This window comes from Ambystoma mexicanum, unplaced genomic scaffold (assembly GCF_040938575.1).
Source record: "Ambystoma mexicanum isolate Mex_15411 unplaced genomic scaffold, UKY_AmexF1_1 Mex_scaf34, whole genome shotgun sequence".
Taxonomy (NCBI): domain Eukaryota; kingdom Metazoa; phylum Chordata; class Amphibia; order Caudata; family Ambystomatidae; genus Ambystoma; species Ambystoma mexicanum.
This window is the reverse complement of record NW_027182449.1, coordinates 483,526-506,263: the sequence shown is the minus strand read 5'-3', so window position 1 is coordinate 506,263 and position 22,738 is coordinate 483,526. Positions and strand designations below refer to the sequence as shown.

The window sequence follows — 22,738 nt, the reverse complement described above, 5'->3', positions numbered from 1 at the left end:
CCAGACCCTGGGCTCCTGGGTCCCTCGGCTGAAGGCTCGAGGCCAGACCCCTTGGCTCCTGTGTCCCTTGGCTGAAGGCTCGACCAGTGCTCGACCAGGCTCGATCAGGCGAGATATTAGGTAGCATGGGGCCCAGCTGGGACTTCTAGGAAGCTTAGGGTGACGGCCGCTTCTGCCCCATCATCCAGAGGCCTGGCTATGGAGAGGCATGATGTGGCCTCCCTCCCTTCCTGCCTCTTGTAGGCACTTCTCCCCCGTGAGCACTTCCCGCTCCAGGTGTCCCCTTGTCTCCCAGGGTGCACTCTTCCTCTAGAGCCCACATATGCAGATGAGGCCCATCCACTTGCCTCCCCTAGCTGTAGGGGGCCTTGCGCGTCCACTGGAGAGAAAACGGGGAGACGCTGGAGGTGCTTTGCCAGGGACACGAGTGGCCCTTTCTGGCTGCATCCACCCACCCGAGGCGGCAAGCTGCTGCCCTGGCTTCAGTCTCCTGCTGCTGCTGCTGCTGCTCCAAGTTAGTTTGGCGACAACGTGTCCGCCTCTGACGGGGCTCTGCATTGGAGCGAGGGCTGCTGTCTGCCCCTGTGCCTTTTTCACGCGCCCTGTTTGTTAAAATTAAAAGCGGAATGGAGGAAAAATGTAGTTCAAGACGGAGAAGACGAACGCCGCCTATCGGGCACAGAGTAGCAAAATGCCTACAGCACCTGGTATTCCCAGGCGGTCTCCCATCCAAGTACTAACCAGGCCCGACCCTGCTTAGCTTCCGAGATCGGGCGCATTCAGGGTGGTATGGCCGTAGGCGAAGAGTGCGCCGATTCCGAGCCTCTTGTGCTGTGTCGGCTCCTCCGACGTCCACTGCCCTCTTGCAAGGCTGAACGCTGTCCTCTGCAGTGTGCTTCTGCCCTTCTTTTTGCCTCAAGCTCAGGAGCCACAGCTGCCAGCTTGGAAAAGCAACGAGCAGCTCCATGCACCCACTTTTGAAATACCCACTTGCCTACTCATGTTTGCAAAGAAAGTGTCTGTAAATTCAGGCCAAGCCACACTTGCACTCACTCACCCAAGCATCCGTTCCTTACAAAACTTTAAAAAAAAACTCGGAAAGAAAGATGGAAATAAACACACACACAATTTTCCTGCTGGGGGCTCCTCGACGCTTTGGAAGGCAGAGGGTGATGTTGGTTGAGGCCCTTACCATATCGGGCTGGTGACCTACAAGTCCAGGAAAGAAGCAGGCCCAGTAACAGCAGCTGAGGCCCCCAGCCCAGCCCAGCCCAGGCAGGCATCAGCTTAAGGCTGACTCTCTACCCCACTGCTGCCCCAAGTTGGTTTGGCAAAAGTTTGCAAAGAAGCTGCCCGTGAATTTACCTCAAGCCACACTAGCACTCACCCAGGCGTCAGTTCCTTACAAAAATAGAAAGCACCTCTAAAAAAAGAAGAAATAAACACACACACAATTTTCCTGCTGCGGTCTCCTCGACTCTTTGGAAGGCAGAGGGCGATGTTGGTTGAGGCCTTACCTTCTCAGGCTGGCGGCCTACAAGTCCAGGAAAGAAGCAGGCCCAGTAACAGCAACTGAGGCCCCCAGCCCAGCCACGCCTAGGCAGGCATCAGCGGAAGGCTGACTCTCTACCCCAGTGCTGCCCCAAGTTGTTTTGGCAAAAGTTTGCAAAGAAGCTGCCCGTAAATTTACCTCAAGCCACACTAGCACTCACCCAGGCGTCGGTTCCTTACAAAAATAGAAAGCATCTCTAAAAAAGAAGAAATAAACACACACACAATTTTCCTGCTGGGGACTCCTCGACTCTTTGGAAGGCAGAGGGCGATGTTGGTTGAGGCCCTTACTTTCTCCGGCTGGTGGCCTACAAGTCCAGGAAAGAAGCAGGCCCAGTAACAGCAGCTGAGGCCCCCAGCCCAGCCACGCCTAGGCAGGCATCAGCAGAAGGCTGACTCTCTACCCCACTGCTGCCCCAAGTTGGTTTGGCAAAAGTTTGCAAAGAAGATGCCTGTAAATTTAACTCACGCCACACTAGCACTCACCCAGGCGTCAGTTCCTTACAAAAATAGAAAGCACCTCTAAAAAAAGAAGAAATAAACACACACACAATTTTCCTGCTGCGGTCTCCTCGACTCTTTGGAAGGCAGAGGGCGATGTTGGTTGAGGCCTTACCTTCTCAGGCTGGCGGCCTACAAGTCCAGGAAAGAAGCAGGCCCAGTAACAGCAACTGAGGCCCCCAGCCCAGCCACGCCTAGGCAGGCATCAGCGGAAGGCTGACTCTCTACCCCAGTGCTGCCCCAAGTTGGTTTGGCAAAAGTTTGCAAAGAAGCTGCCCGTAAATTTACCTCAAGCCACACTAGCACTCACCCAGGCGTCGGTTCCTTACAAAAATAGAAAGCATCTCTAAAAAAAGAAGAAATACACACACACAATTTTCCTGCTGGGGACACCTCGACTCTTTGGAAGGCAGAGGGCGATGTTGGTTGAGGCCCTTACCTTCTCGGGCTGGTGGCCTACAAGTCCAGGAAAGAAGCAGGCCCAGTAACAGCAGCTGAGGCCCCCAGACCAGCCCAGCCCAGGCAGGCATCAGCAGAAGGCTGACTCTCTACCCCACTGCTGCTCCAAGTTGGTTTGGCAAAAGTTTGCAAAGAAGATGCCTGTAAATTTAGCTCACGCCACACTAGCACTCACCCAGGCGTCGTTTCCTTACAAAAATAGAAAGCATCTCTAAAAAAGAAGAAATAAACACACACACACACACAATTTTCCTGCTGGGGACTCCTCGACTCTTTGGAAGGCAGAGGGCGATGTTGGTTGAGGCCCTTACTTTCTCCGGCTGGTGGCCTACAAGTCCAGGAAAGAAGCAGGCCCAGTAACAGCAGCTGAGGCCCCCAGCCCAGCCACGCCTAGGCAGGCATCAGCAGAAGGCTGACTCTCTACCCCACTGCTGCCCCAAGTTGGTTTGGCAAAAGTTTGCAAAGAAGCTGCCCGTGAATTTACCTCAAGCCACACTAGCACTCACCCAGGCGTCAGTTCCTTACAAAAATAGAAAGAATCTCTAAAAAAGAAGAAATAAACACACACACAATTTTCCTGCTTCTATCCCCTCGACTCCTTGGAAGGCGGAGGGCAACCTTCGCCGCTGGTGGCCTTCACATGCAGGAAAGAAGCACACCCAGGAACAGCAGCTGAGGCTCCCAGCCCAGGCAGGCTTCAGCTGAAGGCCGACTTGGGAAGCACTGAGGCCAGACCCTGGGCTCCTGGGTCCCTCGGTTGAAGGCTCGAGGCCAGACCCCTTGGCTCCTGTGTCCCTTGGCTGAAGGCTCGACCAGTGCTCGACCAGGCTCGATCAGGCGAGATATTAGGTAGCATGGGGCCCAGCTGGGACTTCTAGGAAGCTTAGGGTGACGGCCGCTTCTGCCCCATCATCCAGAGGCCTGGCTATGGAGAGGCATGATGTGGCCTCCCTCCCTTCCTGCCTCTTGTAGGCACTTCTCCCCCGTGAGCACTTCCCGCTCCAGGTGTCCCCTTGTCTCCCAGGGTGCACTCTTCCTCTAGAGCCCACATATGCAGATGAGGCCCATCCACTTGCCTCCCCTAGCTGTAGGGGGCCTTGCGCGTCCACTGGAGAGAAAACGGGGAGACGCTGGAGGTGCTTTGCCAGGGACACGAGTGGCCCTTTCTGGCTGCATCCACCCACCCGAGGCGGCAAGCTGCTGCCCTGGCTTCAGTCTCCTGCTGCTGCTGCTGCTGCTCCAAGTTAGTTTGGCGACAACGTGTCCGCCTCTGACGGGGCTCTGCATTGGAGCGAGGGCTGCTGTCTGCCCCTGTGCCTTTTTCACGCGCCGTGTTTGTTAAAATTAAAAGCGGAATGGAGGAAAAATGTAGTTCAAGACGGAGAAGACGAACGCCGCCTATCGGGCACAGAGTAGCAAAATGCCTACAGCACCTGGTATTCCCAGGCGGTCTCCCATCCAAATACTAACCAGGCCCGACCCTGCTTAGCTTCCGAGATCGGACGAGATCGGGCGCATTCAGGGTGGTATGGCCGTAGGCGAAGAGTGCGCCGATTCCGAGCCTCTTGTGCTGTGTCGGCTCCTCCGACGTCCACTGCCCTCTTGCAAGGCTGAACGCTGTCCTCTGCAGTGTGCTTCTGCCCTTCTTTTTGCCTCAAGCTCAGGAGCCACAGCTGCCAGCTTGGAAAAGCAACGAGCAGCTCCATGCACCCACTTTTGAAATACCCACTTGCCTACTCATGTTTGCAAAGAAAGTGTCTGTAAATTCAGGCCAAGCCACACTTGCACTCACTCACCCAAGCATCCGTTCCTTACAAAACTTTAAAAAAAAACTCGGAAAGAAAGATGGAAATAAACACACACACAATTTTCCTGCTGGGGGCTCCTCGACGCTTTGGAAGGCAGAGGGTGATGTTGGTTGAGGCCCTTACCATATCGGGCTGGTGACCTACAAGTCCAGGAAAGAAGCAGGCCCAGTAACAGCAGCTGAGGCCCCCAGCCCAGCCCAGCCCAGGCAGGCATCAGCTTAAGGCTGACTCTCTACCCCACTGCTGCCCCAAGTTGGTTTGGCAAAAGTTTGCAAAGAAGCTGCCCGTGAATTTACCTCAAGCCACACTAGCACTCACCCAGGCGTCTGTTCCTTACAAAAATAGAAAGCACCTCTAAAAAAAGAAGAAATAAACACACACACAATTTTCCTGCTGCGGTCTCCTCGACTCTTTGGAAGGCAGAGGGCGATGTTGGTTGAGGCCTTACCTTCTCAGGCTGGCGGCCTACAAGTCCAGGAAAGAAGCAGGCCCAGTAACAGCAACTGAGGCCCCCAGCCCAGCCACGCCTAGGCAGGCATCAGCGGAAGGCTGACTCTCTACCCCAGTGCTGCCCCAAGTTGTTTTGGCAAAAGTTTGCAAAGAAGCTGCCCGTAAATTTACCTCAAGCCACACTAGCACTCACCCAGGCGTCGGTTCCTTACAAAAATAGAAAGCATCTCTAAAAAAGAAGAAATAAACACACACACAATTTTCCTGCTGGGGACTCCTCGACTCTTTGGAAGGCAGAGGGCGATGTTGGTTGAGGCCCTTACTTTCTCCGGCTGGTGGCCTACAAGTCCAGGAAAGAAGCAGGCCCAGTAACAGCAGCTGAGGCCCCCAGCCCAGCCACGCCTAGGCAGGCATCAGCAGAAGGCGGACTCTCTACCCCACTGCTGCCCCAAGTTGGTTTGGCAAAAGTTTGCAAAGAAGATGCCTGTAAATTTAACTCACGCCACACTAGCACTCACCCAGGCGTCAGTTCCTTACAAAAATAGAAAGCACCTCTAAAAAAAGAAGAAATAAACACACACACAATTTTCCTGCTGCCGTCTCCTCGACTCTTTGGAAGGCAGTGGGCGATGTTGGTTGAGGCCTTACCTTCTCAGGCTGGCGGCCTACAAGTCCAGGAAAGAAGCAGGCCCAGTAACAGCAACTGAGGCCCCCAGCCCAGCCACGCCTAGGCAGGCATCAGCGGAAGGCTGACTCTCTACCCCAGTGCTGCCCCAAGTTGGTTTGGCAAAAGTTTGCAAAGAAGCTGCCCGTAAATTTACCTCAAGCCACACTAGCACTCACCCAGGCGTCGGTTCCTTACAAAAATAGAAAGCATCTCTAAAAAAAGAAGAAATACACACACACAATTTTCCTGCTGGGGACACCTCGACTCTTTGGAAGGCAGAGGGCGATGTTGGTTGAGGCCCTTACCTTCTCGGGCTGGTGGCCTACAAGTCCAGGAAAGAAGCAGGCCCAGTAACAGCAGCTGAGGCCCCCAGACCAGCCCAGCCCAGGCAGGCATCAGCAGAAGGCTGACTCTCTACCCCACTGCTGCTCCAAGTTGGTTTGGCAAAAGTTTGCAAAGAAGATGCCTGTAAATTTAGCTCACGCCACACTAGCACTCACCCAGGCGTCGTTTCCTTACAAAAATAGAAAGCATCTCTAAAAAAGAAGAAATAAACACACACACAATTTTCCTGCTGGGGACTCCTCGACTCTTTGGAAGGCAGAGGGCGATGTTGGTTGAGGCCCTTACTTTCTCCGGCTGGTGGCCTACAAGTCCAGGAAAGAAGCAGGCCCAGTAACAGCAGCTGAGGCCCCCAGCCCAGCCACGCCTAGGCAGGCATCAGCAGAAGGCTGACTCTCTACCCCACTGCTGCCCCAAGTTGGTTTGGCAAAAGTTTGCAAAGAAGCTGCCCGTGAATTTACCTCAAGCCACACTAGCACTCATCCAGGCGTCAGTTCCTTGCAAAAATAGAAAGCACCTCTAAAAAAAGAAGAAATAAACACACACACAATTTTCCTGCTGCGGTCTCCTCGACTCCTTAGAAGGCGGAGGGCAACCTTCGCCGCTGGTGGCCTTCACATGCAGGAAAGAAGCACACCCAGGAACAGCAGCTGAGGCTCCCAGCCCAGGCAGGCTTCAGCTGAAGGCCGACTTGGGAAGCACTGAGGCCAGACCCTGGGCTCCTGGGTCCCTCGGCTGAAGGCTCGAGGCCAGACCCCTTGGCTCCTGTGTCCCTTGGCTGAAGGCTCGACCAGTGCTCGACCAGGCTCGATCAGGCGAGATATTAGGTAGCATGGGGCCCAGCTGGGACTTCTAGGAAGCTTAGGGTGACGGCCGCTTCTGCCCCATCATCCAGAGGCCTGGCTATGGAGAGGCATGATGTGGCCTCCCTCCCTTCCTGCCTCTTGTAGGCACTTCTCCCCCGTGAGCACTTCCCGCTCCAGGTGTCCCCTTGTCTCCCAGGGTGCACTCTTCCTCTAGAGCCCACATATGCAGATGAGGCCCATCCACTTGCCTCCCCTAGCTGTAGGGGGCCTTGCGCGTCCACTGGAGAGAAAACGGGGAGACGCTGGAGGTGCTTTGCCAGGGACACGAGTGGCCCTTTCTGGCTGCATCCACCCACCCGAGGCGGCAAGCTGCTGCCCTGGCTTCAGTCTCCTGCTGCTGCTGCTGCTCCAAGTTAGTTTGGCGACAACGTGTCCGCCTCTGACGGGGCTCTGCATTGGAGCGAGGGCTGCTGTCTGCCCCTGTGCCTTTTTCACGCGCCGTGTTTGTTAAAATTAAAAGCGGAATGGAGGAAAAATGTAGTTCAAGACGGAGAAGACGAACGCCGCCTATCGGGCACAGAGTAGCAAAATGCCTACAGCACCTGGTATTCCCAGGCGGTCTCCCATCCAAGTACTAACCAGGCCCGACCCTGCTTAGCTTCCGAGATCGGACGAGATCGGGCGCATTCAGGGTGGTATGGCCGTAGGCGAAGAGTGCGCCGATTCCGAGCCTCTTGTGCTGTGTCGGCTCCTCCGACGTCCACTGCCCTCTTGCAAGGCTGAACGCTGTCCTCTGCAGTGTGCTTCTGCCCTTCTTTTTGCCTCAAGCTCAGGAGCCACAGCTGCCAGCTTGGAAAAGCAACGAGCAGCTCCATGCACCCACTTTTGAAATACCCACTTGCCTACTCATGTTTGCAAAGAAAGTGTCTGTAAATTCAGGCCAAGCCACACTTGCACTCACTCACCCAAGCATCCGTTCCTTACAAAACTTTAAAAAAAAACTCGGAAAGAAAGATGGAAATAAACACACACACAATTTTCCTGCTGGGGGCTCCTCGACGCTTTGGAAGGCAGAGGGTGATGTTGGTTGAGGCCCTTACCATATCGGGCTGGTGACCTACAAGTCCAGGAAAGAAGCAGGCCCAGTAACAGCAGCTGAGGCCCCCAGCCCAGCCCAGCCCAGGCAGGCATCAGCTTAAGGCTGACTCTCTACCCCACTGCTGCCCCAAGTTGGTTTGGCAAAAGTTTGCAAAGAAGCTGCCCGTGAATTTACCTCAAGCCACACTAGCACTCACCCAGGCGTCAGTTCCTTACAAAAATAGAAAGCACCTCTAAAAAAAGAAGAAATAAACACACACACAATTTTCCTGCTGCGGTCTCCTCGACTCTTTGGAAGGCAGAGGGCGATGTTGGTTGAGGCCTTACCTTCTCAGGCTGGCGGCCTACAAGTCCAGGAAAGAAGCAGGCCCAGTAACAGCAACTGAGGCCCCCAGCCCAGCCACGCCTAGGCAGGCATCAGCGGAAGGCTGACTCTCTACCCCAGTGCTGCCCCAAGTTGTTTTGGCAAAAGTTTGCAAAGAAGCTGCCCGTAAATTTACCTCAAGCCACACTAGCACTCACCCAGGCGTCGGTTCCTTACAAAAATAGAAAGCATCTCTAAAAAAGAAGAAATAAACACACACACAATTTTCCTGCTGGGGACTCCTCGACTCTTTGGAAGGCAGAGGGCGATGTTGGTTGAGGCCCTTACTTTCTCCGGCTGGTGGCCTACAAGTCCAGGAAAGAAGCAGGCCCAGTAACAGCAGCTGAGGCCCCCAGCCCAGCCACGCCTAGGCAGGCATCAGCAGAAGGCGGACTCTCTACCCCACTGCTGCCCCAAGTTGGTTTGGCAAAAGTTTGCAAAGAAGATGCCTGTAAATTTAACTCACGCCACACTAGCACTCACCCAGGCGTCAGTTCCTTACAAAAATAGAAAGCACCTCTAAAAAAAGAAGAAATAAACACACACACAATTTTCCTGCTGCCGTCTCCTCGACTCTTTGGAAGGCAGTGGGCGATGTTGGTTGAGGCCTTACCTTCTCAGGCTGGCGGCCTACAAGTCCAGGAAAGAAGCAGGCCCAGTAACAGCAACTGAGGCCCCCAGCCCAGCCACGCCTAGGCAGGCATCAGCGGAAGGCTGACTCTCTACCCCAGTGCTGCCCCAAGTTGGTTTGGCAAAAGTTTGCAAAGAAGCTGCCCGTAAATTTACCTCAAGCCACACTAGCACTCACCCAGGCGTCGGTTCCTTACAAAAATAGAAAGCATCTCTAAAAAAAGAAGAAATACACACACACAATTTTCCTGCTGGGGACACCTCGACTCTTTGGAAGGCAGAGGGCGATGTTGGTTGAGGCCCTTACCTTCTCGGGCTGGTGGCCTACAAGTCCAGGAAAGAAGCAGGCCCAGTAACAGCAGCTGAGGCCCCCAGACCAGCCCAGCCCAGGCAGGCATCAGCAGAAGGCTGACTCTCTACCCCACTGCTGCTCCAAGTTGGTTTGGCAAAAGTTTGCAAAGAAGATGCCTGTAAATTTAGCTCACGCCACACTAGCACTCACCCAGGCGTCGTTTCCTTACAAAAATAGAAAGCATCTCTAAAAAAGAAGAAATAAACACACACACAATTTTCCTGCTGGGGACTCCTCGACTCTTTGGAAGGCAGAGGACGATGTTGGTTGAGGCCCTTACTTTCTCCGGCTGGTGGCCTACAAGTCCAGGAAAGAAGCAGGCCCAGTAACAGCAGCTGAGGCCCCCAGCCCAGCCACGCCTAGGCAGGCATCAGCAGAAGGCTGACTCTCTACCCCACTGCTGCCCCAAGTTGGTTTGGCAAAAGTTTGCAAAGAAGCTGCCCGTGAATTTACCTCAAGCCACACTAGCACTCATCCAGGCGTCAGTTCCTTGCAAAAATAGAAAGCACCTCTAAAAAAAGAAGAAATAAACACACACACAATTTTCCTGCTGCGGTCTCCTCGACTCCTTAGAAGGCGGAGGGCAACCTTCGCCGCTGGTGGCCTTCACATGCAGGAAAGAAGCACACCCAGGAACAGCAGCTGAGGCTCCCAGCCCAGGCAGGCTTCAGCTGAAGGCCGACTTGGGAAGCACTGAGGCCAGACCCTGGGCTCCTGGGTCCCTCGGCTGAAGGCTCGAGGCCAGACCCCTTGGCTCCTGTGTCCCTTGGCTGAAGGCTCGACCAGTGCTCGACCAGGCTCGATCAGGCGAGATATTAGGTAGCATGGGGCCCAGCTGGGACTTCTAGGAAGCTTAGGGTGACGGCCGCTTCTGCCCCATCATCCAGAGGCCTGGCTATGGAGAGGCATGATGTGGCCTCCCTCCCTTCCTGCCTCTTGTAGGCACTTCTCCCCCGTGAGCACTTCCCGCTCCAGGTGTCCCCTTGTCTCCCAGGGTGCACTCTTCCTCTAGAGCCCACATATGCAGATGAGGCCCATCCACTTGCCTCCCCTAGCTGTAGGGGGCCTTGCGCGTCCACTGGAGAGAAAACGGGGAGACGCTGGAGGTGCTTTGCCAGGGACACGAGTGGCCCTTTCTGGCTGCATCCACCCACCCGAGGCGGCAAGCTGCTGCCCTGGCTTCAGTCTCCTGCTGCTGCTGCTGCTGCTCCAAGTTAGTTTGGCGACAACGTGTCCGCCTCTGACGGGGCTCTGCATTGGAGCGAGGGCTGCTGTCTGCCCCTGTGCCTTTTTCACGCGCCCTGTTTGTTAAAATTAAAAGCGGAATGGAGGAAAAATGTAGTTCAAGACGGAGAAGACGAACGCCGCCTATCGGGCACAGAGTAGCAAAATGCCTACAGCACCTGGTATTCCCAGGCGGTCTCCCATCCAAGTACTAACCAGGCCCGACCCTGCTTAGCTTCCGAGATCGGGCGCATTCAGGGTGGTATGGCCGTAGGCGAAGAGTGCGCCGATTCCGAGCCTCTTGTGCTGTGTCGGCTCCTCCGACGTCCACTGCCCTCTTGCAAGGCTGAACGCTGTCCTCTGCAGTGTGCTTCTGCCCTTCTTTTTGCCTCAAGCTCAGGAGCCACAGCTGCCAGCTTGGAAAAGCAACGAGCAGCTCCATGCACCCACTTTTGAAATACCCACTTGCCTACTCATGTTTGCAAAGAAAGTGTCTGTAAATTCAGGCCAAGCCACACTTGCACTCACTCACCCAAGCATCCGTTCCTTACAAAACTTTAAAAAAAAACTCGGAAAGAAAGATGGAAATAAACACACACACAATTTTCCTGCTGGGGGCTCCTCGACGCTTTGGAAGGCAGAGGGTGATGTTGGTTGAGGCCCTTACCATATCGGGCTGGTGACCTACAAGTCCAGGAAAGAAGCAGGCCCAGTAACAGCAGCTGAGGCCCCCAGCCCAGCCCAGCCCAGGCAGGCATCAGCTTAAGGCTGACTCTCTACCCCACTGCTGCCCCAAGTTGGTTTGGCAAAAGTTTGCAAAGAAGCTGCCCGTGAATTTACCTCAAGCCACACTAGCACTCACCCAGGCGTCAGTTCCTTACAAAAATAGAAAGCACCTCTAAAAAAAGAAGAAATAAACACACACACAATTTTCCTGCTGCGGTCTCCTCGACTCTTTGGAAGGCAGAGGGCGATGTTGGTTGAGGCCTTACCTTCTCAGGCTGGCGGCCTACAAGTCCAGGAAAGAAGCAGGCCCAGTAACAGCAACTGAGGCCCCCAGCCCAGCCACGCCTAGGCAGGCATCAGCGGAAGGCTGACTCTCTACCCCAGTGCTGCCCCAAGTTGTTTTGGCAAAAGTTTGCAAAGAAGCTGCCCGTAAATTTACCTCAAGCCACACTAGCACTCACCCAGGCGTCGGTTCCTTACAAAAATAGAAAGCATCTCTAAAAAAGAAGAAATAAACACACACACAATTTTCCTGCTGGGGACTCCTCGACTCTTTGGAAGGCAGAGGGCGATGTTGGTTGAGGCCCTTACTTTCTCCGGCTGGTGGCCTACAAGTCCAGGAAAGAAGCAGGCCCAGTAACAGCAGCTGAGGCCCCCAGCCCAGCCACGCCTAGGCAGGCATCAGCAGAAGGCTGACTCTCTACCCCACTGCTGCCCCAAGTTGGTTTGGCAAAAGTTTGCAAAGAAGATGCCTGTAAATTTAACTCACGCCACACTAGCACTCACCCAGGCGTCAGTTCCTTACAAAAATAGAAAGCACCTCTAAAAAAAGAAGAAATAAACACACACACAATTTTCCTGCTGCGGTCTCCTCGACTCTTTGGAAGGCAGAGGGCGATGTTGGTTGAGGCCTTACCTTCTCAGGCTGGCGGCCTACAAGTCCAGGAAAGAAGCAGGCCCAGTAACAGCAACTGAGGCCCCCAGCCCAGCCACGCCTAGGCAGGCATCAGCGGAAGGCTGACTCTCTACCCCAGTGCTGCCCCAAGTTGGTTTGGCAAAAGTTTGCAAAGAAGCTGCCCGTAAATTTACCTCAAGCCACACTAGCACTCACCCAGGCGTCGGTTCCTTACAAAAATAGAAAGCATCTCTAAAAAAAGAAGAAATACACACACACAATTTTCCTGCTGGGGACACCTCGACTCTTTGGAAGGCAGAGGGCGATGTTGGTTGAGGCCCTTACCTTCTCGGGCTGGTGGCCTACAAGTCCAGGAAAGAAGCAGGCCCAGTAACAGCAGCTGAGGCCCCCAGACCAGCCCAGCCCAGGCAGGCATCAGCAGAAGGCTGACTCTCTACCCCACTGCTGCTCCAAGTTGGTTTGGCAAAAGTTTGCAAAGAAGATGCCTGTAAATTTAGCTCACGCCACACTAGCACTCACCCAGGCGTCGTTTCCTTACAAAAATAGAAAGCATCTCTAAAAAAGAAGAAATAAACACACACACACACAATTTTCCTGCTGGGGACTCCTCGACTCTTTGGAAGGCAGAGGGCGATGTTGGTTGAGGCCCTTACTTTCTCCGGCTGGTGGCCTACAAGTCCAGGAAAGAAGCAGGCCCAGTAACAGCAGCTGAGGCCCCCAGCCCAGCCACGCCTAGGCAGGCATCAGCAGAAGGCTGACTCTCTACCCCACTGCTGCCCCAAGTTGGTTTGGCAAAAGTTTGCAAAGAAGCTGCCCGTGAATTTACCTCAAGCCACACTAGCACTCACCCAGGCGTCAGTTCCTTACAAAAATAGAAAGAATCTCTAAAAAAGAAGAAATAAACACACACACAATTTTCCTGCTTCTATCCCCTCGACTCCTTGGAAGGCGGAGGGCAACCTTCGCCGCTGGTGGCCTTCACATGCAGGAAAGAAGCACACCCAGGAACAGCAGCTGAGGCTCCCAGCCCAGGCAGGCTTCAGCTGAAGGCCGACTTGGGAAGCACTGAGGCCAGACCCTGGGCTCCTGGGTCCCTCGGTTGAAGGCTCGAGGCCAGACCCCTTGGCTCCTGTGTCCCTTGGCTGAAGGCTCGACCAGTGCTCGACCAGGCTCGATCAGGCGAGATATTAGGTAGCATGGGGCCCAGCTGGGACTTCTAGGAAGCTTAGGGTGACGGCCGCTTCTGCCCCATCATCCAGAGGCCTGGCTATGGAGAGGCATGATGTGGCCTCCCTCCCTTCCTGCCTCTTGTAGGCACTTCTCCCCCGTGAGCACTTCCCGCTCCAGGTGTCCCCTTGTCTCCCAGGGTGCACTCTTCCTCTAGAGCCCACATATGCAGATGAGGCCCATCCACTTGCCTCCCCTAGCTGTAGGGGGCCTTGCGCGTCCACTGGAGAGAAAACGGGGAGACGCTGGAGGTGCTTTGCCAGGGACACGAGTGGCCCTTTCTGGCTGCATCCACCCACCCGAGGCGGCAAGCTGCTGCCCTGGCTTCAGTCTCCTGCTGCTGCTGCTGCTGCTCCAAGTTAGTTTGGCGACAACGTGTCCGCCTCTGACGGGGCTCTGCATTGGAGCGAGGGCTGCTGTCTGCCCCTGTGCCTTTTTCACGCGCCGTGTTTGTTAAAATTAAAAGCGGAATGGAGGAAAAATGTAGTTCAAGACGGAGAAGACGAACGCCGCCTATCGGGCACAGAGTAGCAAAATGCCTACAGCACCTGGTATTCCCAGGCGGTCTCCCATCCAAATACTAACCAGGCCCGACCCTGCTTAGCTTCCGAGATCGGACGAGATCGGGCGCATTCAGGGTGGTATGGCCGTAGGCGAAGAGTGCGCCGATTCCGAGCCTCTTGTGCTGTGTCGGCTCCTCCGACGTCCACTGCCCTCTTGCAAGGCTGAACGCTGTCCTCTGCAGTGTGCTTCTGCCCTTCTTTTTGCCTCAAGCTCAGGAGCCACAGCTGCCAGCTTGGAAAAGCAACGAGCAGCTCCATGCACCCACTTTTGAAATACCCACTTGCCTACTCATGTTTGCAAAGAAAGTGTCTGTAAATTCAGGCCAAGCCACACTTGCACTCACTCACCCAAGCATCCGTTCCTTACAAAACTTTAAAAAAAAACTCGGAAAGAAAGATGGAAATAAACACACACACAATTTTCCTGCTGGGGGCTCCTCGACGCTTTGGAAGGCAGAGGGTGATGTTGGTTGAGGCCCTTACCATATCGGGCTGGTGACCTACAAGTCCAGGAAAGAAGCAGGCCCAGTAACAGCAGCTGAGGCCCCCAGCCCAGCCCAGCCCAGGCAGGCATCAGCTTAAGGCTGACTCTCTACCCCACTGCTGCCCCAAGTTGGTTTGGCAAAAGTTTGCAAAGAAGCTGCCCGTGAATTTACCTCAAGCCACACTAGCACTCACCCAGGCGTCAGTTCCTTACAAAAATAGAAAGCACCTCTAAAAAAAGAAGAAATAAACACACACACAATTTTCCTGCTGCGGTCTCCTCGACTCTTTGGAAGGCAGAGGGCGATGTTGGTTGAGGCCTTACCTTCTCAGGCTGGCGGCCTACAAGTCCAGGAAAGAAGCAGGCCCAGTAACAGCAACTGAGGCCCCCAGCCCAGCCACGCCTAGGCAGGCATCAGCGGAAGGCTGACTCTCTACCCCAGTGCTGCCCCAAGTTGTTTTGGCAAAAGTTTGCAAAGAAGCTGCCCGTAAATTTACCTCAAGCCACACTAGCACTCACCCAGGCGTCGGTTCCTTACAAAAATAGAAAGCATCTCTAAAAAAGAAGAAATAAACACACACACAATTTTCCTGCTGGGGACTCCTCGACTCTTTGGAAGGCAGAGGGCGATGTTGGTTGAGGCCCTTACTTTCTCCGGCTGGTGGCCTACAAGTCCAGGAAAGAAGCAGGCCCAGTAACAGCAGCTGAGGCCCCCAGCCCAGCCACGCCTAGGCAGGCATCAGCAGAAGGCTGACTCTCTACCCCACTGCTGCCCCAAGTTGGTTTGGCAAAAGTTTGCAAAGAAGATGCCTGTAAATTTAACTCACGCCACACTAGCACTCACCCAGGCGTCAGTTCCTTACAAAAATAGAAAGCACCTCTAAAAAAAGAAGAAATAAACACACACACAATTTTCCTGCTGCCGTCTCCTCGACTCTTTGGAAGGCAGAGGGCGATGTTGGTTGAGGCCTTACCTTCTCAGGCTGGCGGCCTACAAGTCCAGGAAAGAAGCAGGCCCAGTAACAGCAACTGAGGCCCCCAGCCCAGCCACGCCTAGGCAGGCATCAGCGGAAGGCTGACTCTCTACCCCAGTGCTGCCCCAAGTTGGTTTGGCAAAAGTTTGCAAAGAAGCTGCCCGTAAATTTACCTCAAGCCACACTAGCACTCACCCAGGCGTCGGTTCCTTACAAAAATAGAAAGCATCTCTAAAAAAAGAAGAAATACACACACACAATTTTCCTGCTGGGGACACCTCGACTCTTTGGAAGGCAGAGGGCGATGTTGGTTGAGGCCCTTACCTTCTCGGGCTGGTGGCCTACAAGTCCAGGAAAGAAGCAGGCCCAGTAACAGCAGCTGAGGCCCCCAGACCAGCCCAGCCCAGGCAGGCATCAGCAGAAGGCTGACTCTCTACCCCACTGCTGCTCCAAGTTGGTTTGGCAAAAGTTTGCAAAGAAGATGCCTGTAAATTTAGCTCACGCCACACTAGCACTCACCCAGGCGTCGTTTCCTTACAAAAATAGAAAGCATCTCTAAAAAAGAAGAAATAAACACACACACAATTTTCCTGCTGGGGACTCCTCGACTCTTTGGAAGGCAGAGGGCGATGTTGGTTGAGGCCCTTACTTTCTCCGGCTGGTGGCCTACAAGTCCAGGAAAGAAGCAGGCCCAGTAACAGCAGCTGAGGCCCCCAGCCCAGCCACGCCTAGGCAGGCATCAGCAGAAGGCTGACTCTCTACCCCACTGCTGCCCCAAGTTGGTTTGGCAAAAGTTTGCAAAGAAGCTGCCCGTGAATTTACCTCAAGCCACACTAGCACTCATCCAGGCGTCAGTTCCTTGCAAAAATAGAAAGCACCTCTAAAAAAAGAAGAAATAAACACACACACAATTTTCCTGCTGCGGTCTCCTCGACTCCTTAGAAGGCGGAGGGCAACCTTCGCCGCTGGTGGCCTTCACATGCAGGAAAGAAGCACACCCAGGAACAGCAGCTGAGGCTCCCAGCCCAGGCAGGCTTCAGCTGAAGGCCGACTTGGGAAGCACTGAGGCCAGACCCTGGGCTCCTGGGTCCCTCGGCTGAAGGCTCGAGGCCAGACCCCTTGGCTCCTGTGTCCCTTGGCTGAAGGCTCGACCAGTGCTCGACCAGGCTCGATCAGGCGAGATATTAGGTAGCATGGGGCCCAGCTGGGACTTCTAGGAAGCTTAGGGTGACGGCCGCTTCTGCCCCATCATCCAGAGGCCTGGCTATGGAGAGGCATGATGTGGCCTCCCTCCCTTCCTGCCTCTTGTAGGCACTTCTCCCCCGTGAGCACTTCCCGCTCCAGGTGTCCCCTTGTCTCCCAGGGTGCACTCTTCCTCTAGAGCCCACATATGCAGATGAGGCCCATCCACTTGCCTCCCCTAGCTGTAGGGGGCCTTGCGCGTCCACTGGAGAGAAAACGGGGAGACGCTGGAGGTGCTTTGCCAGGGACACGAGTGGCCCTTTCTGGCTGCATCCACCCACCCGAGGCGGCAAGCTGCTGCCCTGGCTTCAGTCTCCTGCTGCTGCTGCTGCTGCTCCAAGTTAGTTTGGCGACAACGTGTCCGCCTCTGACGGGGCTCTGCATTGGAGCGAGGGCTGCTGTCTGCCCCTGTGCCTTTTTCACGCGCCCTGTTTGTTAAAATTAAAAGCGGAATGGAGGAAAAATGTAGTTCAAGACGGAGAAGACGAACGCCGCCTATCGGGCACAGAGTAGCAAAATGCCTACAGCACCTGGTATTCCCAGGCGGTCTCCCATCCAAGTACTAACCAGGCCCGACCCTGCTTAGCTTCCGAGATCGGACGAGATCGGGCGCATTCAGGGTGGTATGGCCGTAGGCGAAGAGTGCGTCGATTCCGAGCCTCTTGTGCTGTGTCGGCTCCTCCGACGTCCACTGCCCTCTTGCAAGGCTGAACGCTGTCCTCTGCAGTGTGCTTCTGCCCTTCTTTTTGCCTCAAGCTCAGGAGCCACAGCTGCCAGCTTGGAAAAGCAACGAGCAGCTCCATGCACCCACTTTTGAAATACCCACTTGCCTACTCATGTTTGCAAAGAAAGTGTCTGTAAATTCAGGCCAAGCCACACTTGCACTCACTCACCCAAGCATCCGTTCCTTACAAAACTTTAAAAAAAAACTCGGAAAGAAAGATGGAAATAAACACACACACAATTTTCCTGCTGGGGGCTCCTCGACGCTTTGGAAGGCAGAGGGTGATGTTGGTTGAGGCCCTTACCATATCGGGCTGGTGACCTACAAGTCCAGGAAAGAAGCAGGCCCAGTAACAGCAGCTGAGGCCCCCAGCCCAGCCCAGCCCAGGCAGGCATCAGCTTAAGGCTGACTCTCTACCCCACTGCTGCCCCAAGTTGGTTTGGCAAAAGTTTGCAAAGAAGCTGCCCGTGAATTTACCTCAAGCCACACTAGCACTCACCCAGGCGTCAGTTCCTTACAAAAATAGAAAGCACCTCTAAAAAAAGAAGAAATAAACACATACACAATTTTCCTGCTGCGGTCTCCTCGACTCTTTGGAAGGCAGAGGGCGATGTTGGTTGAGGCCTTACCTTCTCAGGCTGGCGGCCTACAAGTCCAGGAAAGAAGCAGGCCCAGTAACAGCAACTGAGGCCCCCAGCCCAGCCACGCCTAGGCAGGCATCAGCGGAAGGCTGACTCTCTACCCCAGTGCTGCCCCAAGTTGTTTTGGCAAAAGTTTGCAAAGAAGCTGCCCGTAAATTTACCTCAAGCCACACTAGCACTCACCCAGGCGTCGGTTCCTTACAAAAATAGAAAGCATCTCTAAAAAAGAAGAAATAAACACACACACAATTTTCCTGCTGGGGACTCCTCGACTCTTTGGAAGGCAGAGGGCGATGTTGGTTGAGGCCCTTACTTTCTCCGGCTGGTGGCCTACAAGTCCAGGAAAGAAGCAGGCCCAGTAACAGCAGCTGAGGCCCCCAGCCCAGCCACGCCTAGGCAGGCATCAGCAGAAGGCTGACTCTCTACCCCACTGCTGCCCCAAGTTGGTTTGGCAAAAGTTTGCAAAGAAGATGCCTGTAAATTTAACTCACGCCACACTAGCACTCACCCAGGCGTCAGTTCCTTACAAAAATAGAAAGCACCTCTAAAAAAAGAAGAAATAAACACACACACAATTTTCCTGCTGCGGTCTCCTCGACTCTTTGGAAGGCAGAGGGCGATGTTGGTTGAGGCCTTACCTTCTCAGGCTGGCGGCCTACAAGTCCAGGAAAGAAGCAGGCCCAGTAACAGCAACTGAGGCCCCCAGCCCAGCCACGCCTAGGCAGGCATCAGCGGAAGGCTGACTCTCTACCCCAGTGCTGCCCCAAGTTGGTTTGGCAAAAGTTTGCAAAGAAGCTGCCCGTAAATTTACCTCAAGCCACACTAGCACTCACCCAGGCGTCGGTTCCTTACAAAAATAGAAAGCATCTCTAAAAAAAGAAGAAATACACACACACAATTTTCCTGCTGGGGACACCTCGACTCTTTGGAAGGCAGAGGGCGATGTTGGTTGAGGCCCTTACCTTCTCGGGCTGGTGGCCTACAAGTCCAGGAAAGAAGCAGGCCCAGTAACAGCAGCTGAGGCCCCCAGACCAGCCCAGCCCAGGCAGGCATCAGCAGAAGGCTGACTCTCTACCCCACTGCTGCTCCAAGTTGGTTTGGCAAAAGTTTGCAAAGAAGATGCCTGTAAATTTAGCTCACGCCACACTAGCACTCACCCAGGCGTCGTTTCCTTACAAAAATAGAAAGCATCTCTAAAAAAGAAGAAATAAACACACACACAATTTTCCTGCTGGGGACTCCTCGACTCTTTGGAAGGCAGAGGGCGATGTTGGTTGAGGCCCTTACTTTCTCCGGCTGGTGGCCTACAAGTCCAGGAAAGAAGCAGGCCCAGTAACAGCAGCTGAGGCCCCCAGCCCAGCCACGCCTAGGCAGGCATCAGCGGAAGGCTGACTCTCTACCCCACTGCTGCCCCAAGTTGGTTTGGCAAAAGTTTGCAAAGAAGCTGCCCGTGAATTTACCTCAAGCCACACTAGCACTCATCCAGGCGTCAGTTCCTTGCAAAAATAGAAAGCACCTCTAAAAAAAGAAGAAATAAACACACACACAATTTTCCTGCTGCGGTCTCCTCGACTCCTTAGAAGGCGGAGGGCAACCTTCGCCGCTGGTGGCCTTCACATGCAGGAAAGAAGCACACCCAGGAACAGCAGCTGAGGCTCCCAGCCCAGGCAGGCTTCAGCTGAAGGCCGACTTGGGAAGCACTGAGGCCAGACCCTGGGCTCCTGTGTCCCTTGGCTGAAGGCTCGACCAGGCTCGATCAGGCGAGATATTAGGTAGCATGGGGCCCAGCTGGGACTTCTAGGAAGCTTAGGGTGACGGCCGCTTCTGCCCCATCATCCAGAGGCCTGGCTATGGAGAGGCATGATGTGGCCTCCCTCCCTTCCTGCCTCTTGTAGGCACTTCTCCCCCGTGAGCACTTCCCGCTCCAGGTGTCCCCTTGTCTCCCAGGGTGCACTCTTCCTCTAGAGCCCACATATGCAGATGAGGCCCATCCACTTGCCTCCCCTAGCTGTAGGGGGCCTTGCGCGTCCACTGGAGAGAAAACGGGGAGACGCTGGAGGTGCTTTGCCAGGGACACGAGTGGCCCTTTCTGGCTGCATCCACCCACCCGAGGCGGCAAGCTGCTGCCCTGGCTTCAGTCTCCTGCTGCTGCTGCTGCTGCTCCAAGTTAGTTTGGCGACAACGTGTCCGCCTCTGACGGGGCTCTGCATTGGAGCGAGGGCTGCTGTCTGCCCCTGTGCCTTTTTCACGCGCCGTGTTTGTTAAAATTAAAAGCGGAATGGAGGAAAAATGTAGTTCAAGACGGAGAAGACGAACGCCGCCTATCGGGCACAGAGTAGCAAAATGCCTACAGCACCTGGTATTCCCAGGCGGTCTCCCATCCAAGTACTAACCAGGCCCGACCCTGCTTAGCTTCCGAGATCGGACGAGATCGGGCGCATTCAGGGTGGTATGGCCGTAGGCGAAGAGTGCGCCGATTCCGAGCCTCTTGTGCTGTGTCGGCTCCTCCGACGTCCACTGCCCTCTTGCAAGGCTGAACGCTGTCCTCTGCAGTGTGCTTCTGCCCTTCTTTTTGCCTCAAGCTCAGGAGCCACAGCTGCCAGCTTGGAAAAGCAACGAGCAGCTCCATGCACCCACTTTTGAAATACCCACTTGCCTACTCATGTTTGCAAAGAAAGTGTCTGTAAATTCAGGCCAAGCCACACTTGCACTCACTCACCCAAGCATCCGTTCCTTACAAAACTTTAAAAAAAAACTCGGAAAGAAAGATGGAAATAAACACACACACAATTTTCCTGCTGGGGGCTCCTCGACGCTTTGGAAGGCAGAGGGTGATGTTGGTTGAGGCCCTTACCATATCGGGCTGGTGACCTACAAGTCCAGGAAAGAAGCAGGCCCAGTAACAGCAGCTGAGGCCCCCAGCCCAGCCCAGCCCAGGCAGGCATCAGCTTAAGGCTGACTCTCTACCCCACTGCTGCCCCAAGTTGGTTTGGCAAAAGTTTGCAAAGAAGCTGCCCGTGAATTTACCTCAAGCCACACTAGCACTCACCCAGGCGTCAGTTCCTTACAAAAATAGAAAGCACCTCTAAAAAAAGAAGAAATAAACACACACACAATTTTCCTGCTGCGGTCTCCTCGACTCTTTGGAAGGCAGAGGGCGATGTTGGTTGAGGCCTTACCTTTTCAGGCTGGCGGCCTACAAGTCCAGGAAAGAAGCAGGCCCAGTAACAGCAACTGAGGCCCCCAGCCCAGCCACGCCTAGGCAGGCATCAGCGGAAGGCTGACTCTCTACCCCAGTGCTGCCCCAAGTTGTTTTGGCAAAAGTTTGCAAAGAAGCTGCCCGTAAATTTACCTCAAGCCACACTAGCACTCACCCAGGCGTCGGTTCCTTACAAAAATAGAAAGCATCTCTAAAAAAGAAGAAATAAACACACACACAATTTTCCTGCTGGGGACTCCTCGACTCTTTGGAAGGCAGAGGGCGATGTTGGTTGAGGCCCTTACTTTCTCCGGCTGGTGGCCTACAAGTCCAGGAAAGAAGCAGGCCCAGTAACAGCAGCTGAGGCCCCCAGCCCAGCCACGCCTAGGCAGGCATCAGCAGAAGGCTGACTCTCTACCCCACTGCTGCCCCAAGTTGGTTTGGCAAAAGTTTGCAAAGAAGATGCCTGTAAATTTAACTCACGCCACACTAGCACTCACCCAGGCGTCAGTTCCTTACAAAAATAGAAAGCACCTCTAAAAAAAGAAGAAATAAACACACACACAATTTTCCTGCTGCCGTCTCCTCGACTCTTTGGAAGGCAGAGGGCGATGTTGGTTGAGGCCTTACCTTCTCAGGCTGGCGGCCTACAAGTCCAGGAAAGAAGCAGGCCCAGTAACAGCAACTGAGGCCCCCAGCCCAGCCACGCCTAGGCAGGCATCAGCGGAAGGCTGACTCTCTACCCCAGTGCTGCCCCAAGTTGGTTTGGCAAAAGTTTGCAAAGAAGCTGCCCGTAAATTTACCTCAAGCCACACTAGCACTCACCCAGGCGTCGGTTCCTTACAAAAATAGAAAGCATCTCTAAAAAAAGAAGAAATACACACACACAATTTTCCTGCTGGGGACACCTCGACTCTTTGGAAGGCAGAGGGCGATGTTGGTTGAGGCCCTTACCTTCTCGGGCTGGTGGCCTACAAGTCCAGGAAAGAAGCAGGCCCAGTAACAGCAGCTGAGGCCCCCAGACCAGCCCAGCCCAGGCAGGCATCAGCAGAAGGCTGACTCTCTACCCCACTGCTGCTCCAAGTTGGTTTGGCAAAAGTTTGCAAAGAAGATGCCTGTAAATTTAGCTCACGCCACACTAGCACTCACCCAGGCGTCGTTTCCTTACAAAAATAGAAAGCATCTCTAAAAAAGAAGAAATAAACACACACACAATTTTCCTGCTGGGGACTCCTCGACTCTTTGGAAGGCAGAGGGCGATGTTGGTTGAGGCCCTTACTTTCTCCGGCTGGTGGCCTACAAGTCCAGGAAAGAAGCAGGCCCAGTAACAGCAGCTGAGGCCCCCAGCCCAGCCACGCCTAGGCAGGCATCAGCAGAAGGCTGACTCTCTACCCCACTGCTGCCCCAAGTTGGTTTGGCAAAAGTTTGCAAAGAAGCTGCCCGTGAATTTACCTCAAGCCACACTAGCACTCATCCAGGCGTCAGTTCCTTGCAAAAATAGAAAGCACCTCTAAAAAAAGAAGAAATAAACACACACACAATTTTCCTGCTGCGGTCTCCTCGACTCCTTAGAAGGCGGAGGGCAACCTTCGCCGCTGGTGGCCTTCACATGCAGGAAAGAAGCACACCCAGGAACAGCAGCTGAGGCTCCCAGCCCAGGCAGGCTTCAGCTGAAGGCCGACTTGGGAAGCACTGAGGCCAGACCCTGGGCTCCTGGGTCCCTCGGCTGAAGGCTCGAGGCCAGACCCCTTGGCTCCTGTGTCCCTTGGCTGAAGGCTCGACCAGTGCTC

General features: G+C 54.3%; 5 non-coding genes and 2 pseudogenes across 5 annotated transcripts; all 7 read right to left on the bottom strand.

The window, feature by feature from the left end:
* Positions 1–692: 692 nt before the first annotated feature.
* LOC138559031 (5S ribosomal RNA) lies at positions 693–801 on the bottom strand (annotated as a pseudogene).
* Positions 802–3,932: 3,131 nt separating this feature from the next.
* Positions 3,933–4,051, bottom strand: LOC138558994 (5S ribosomal RNA). The gene has a single exon (XR_011299112.1). It is a non-coding gene; the product is annotated as a 5S ribosomal RNA (ribosomal RNA).
* A 3,123-nt stretch (positions 4,052–7,174) lies between these two features.
* LOC138558061 (5S ribosomal RNA) lies at positions 7,175–7,293 on the bottom strand. Its single transcript, XR_011298216.1, has one exon. It is a non-coding gene; the product is annotated as a 5S ribosomal RNA (ribosomal RNA).
* A 3,126-nt stretch (positions 7,294–10,419) lies between these two features.
* LOC138559030 (5S ribosomal RNA) lies at positions 10,420–10,528 on the bottom strand (annotated as a pseudogene).
* Positions 10,529–13,657: 3,129 nt separating this feature from the next.
* Positions 13,658–13,776, bottom strand: LOC138558992 (5S ribosomal RNA). The gene has a single exon (XR_011299110.1). It is a non-coding gene; the product is annotated as a 5S ribosomal RNA (ribosomal RNA).
* Positions 13,777–16,902: 3,126 nt separating this feature from the next.
* On the bottom strand, positions 16,903–17,021 carry LOC138558049 (5S ribosomal RNA). Its single transcript, XR_011298204.1, has one exon. It is a non-coding gene; the product is annotated as a 5S ribosomal RNA (ribosomal RNA).
* Positions 17,022–20,093: 3,072 nt separating this feature from the next.
* LOC138558038 (5S ribosomal RNA) lies at positions 20,094–20,212 on the bottom strand. Its single transcript, XR_011298193.1, has one exon. It is a non-coding gene; the product is annotated as a 5S ribosomal RNA (ribosomal RNA).
* Positions 20,213–22,738: the final 2,526 nt, after the last annotated feature.